Source organism: Tupaia chinensis, unplaced genomic scaffold (genome assembly GCF_000334495.1).
Source record: "Tupaia chinensis unplaced genomic scaffold, TupChi_1.0 Scaffold000678_1, whole genome shotgun sequence".
NCBI classification, from domain to species: domain Eukaryota; kingdom Metazoa; phylum Chordata; class Mammalia; order Scandentia; family Tupaiidae; genus Tupaia; species Tupaia belangeri.
Genome location: NW_006160202.1, coordinates 1,217,182 through 1,218,913, shown reverse-complemented (window position 1 = coordinate 1,218,913; position 1,732 = coordinate 1,217,182). Strand labels below are relative to the sequence as shown.

Genomic DNA, 1,732 nt, shown 5'->3' with positions numbered 1-1,732 from the left:
TATTTATCTGTTCTATAGTTGTTCTTTTTTCCCCAAAGAACTCAGTTTGGGCTATGTTGTGCCTATTATATCTATTTTCTCTACTATAGACTATTCTATTATCATTATTATTTTTTCTTTTACTCTCCTTGTTCCTTTTTCAGATTTTCTTTTCATAATTTTTCTTCACTTTAAAGTTTACTTACTTTTTCCATGAGAAAAACAGATAGAGAAAGAGACAGAAGGTAGAAAAGAAAAAAGAAAGAGAGAGAGAGAGAGAAAGAGAGAGAGAGAGAGAACAACTCTTATCTTTGCGAGCGCATGACAGAATTTAAAATACATTGAGCCACAAGGTTTTGCCTAAAAAAAGATAGAGAGGAAATGTTCTGGGACTGTACTTCAGCATCCTCTGTTTTTCCTCTGAATAGTTTAAATAAAATCATAATATTTACTACAAACTCTGTGGACACACACAGAGTCCAGGACAGCAATAAATTAGTATTATGCAAATTGTTTTTCACAGAAATACAGTCCCTCTTGTATATCTTCAGTAGCCCACCAGGGAAGGGGAGGGCGGGTGTCTAGGAGGCACAATTAGACTAGATCGTACTCCTTCAGATTCAACTGGAGGACGGTGTCCTTGACCGCAGTGAAGACATAGCGGATGCTCTCCGTGTCTGTGGCGCATGTGAAGTGGGAGTAGGTAATTTTGTCACTGTCTGGGTTCAGGTCCACGAACATCTTCAGGATGAATTCTCAAGCTGCCTGGGCATCTCTCTGTGGTGGGTGGTATTCTGGGAAGTAGTCAACTAGATGGGAATACATGATTTTCTCCTCTAGAAGATTCTTCGTATTTAAGAACAGAATAACAGAGGAGTTCTGGAACCAGGGATATGTGATAATTGTTCTAAAGAGTGCTTTGCTTTCCTCCATTCGATTCTCATTGTCTGAGTCCACAAGAACTTGATCATATTCACTAAGCGACTGGAAACATGGTAGAGGTGACATTTTCAAAGCAGTATTATCCATTTTCTTCTCTCTGACTTTTGGCCCCCTACATCCACCATTCTGAAAATGACACTTTGTAAGTCAAAGGGGGTATTCCATGATTCCTGTGGTGGGGACTCGAACTCTAAGCACATCTTCTTGCATAGGCAGGTATGCAGGATCAGCTATGGGGTTCAAGTCATTAAGATAGTATTTGGTAGAGTCAGATAACTGATACTGTCGTCTTCTATTGAAGCACTCCTGGATTCCAGGATCTTTCCATAAACTCTTTATTGCATATACATATGGATCCTCAAAAGCAGACACCTTCTGCACATCCACTTCTCCCAACTAACTGTGCAGGAGCCTTATTGTGCTCGTACTTGTAGGGATCTCGGGTGTGTCCATGGCTCTGATCGTGGCTTGCATGGCCGTGAAGATGTTCTGACACACCAGCTTGGTGAAGCCCCTTTCGTCTTCCTCAGAGTAGCCAGACCCGTGATGATCCTCATCTGCTTGATAAACGTGCTCTTGCCGCTCTCCCTGTCCCCAGCACCAGCAGCTTGAGCTCCCAGCGGGCGTCCCGCTTGTCCCTGCGGAGCTGCCGCTCGATCTCGTCGTTGATGCCATTGTTGACTCCAGGGGCATGCTTCCAAAGTGCCTGGGCTTCAGCCCCGCCGGCACCCCCTACTCACGCGCTCGCCCACACACCCTTCCGCCCTCGCTCCCCGCGGCCAGCGGGGGGCGCCGCGCCCCCCCCCCCCCG

At 45.4% G+C, this 1,732-nt stretch overlaps 1 pseudogene; it reads right to left on the bottom strand.

Moving 5' to 3' along the window:
- Positions 1 to 502: 502 nt before the first annotated feature.
- LOC102480777 (guanine nucleotide-binding protein G(q) subunit alpha pseudogene) overlaps positions 503 to 1,732 on the bottom strand; it is a 7,271-nt pseudogene continuing 6,041 nt past the window's right edge.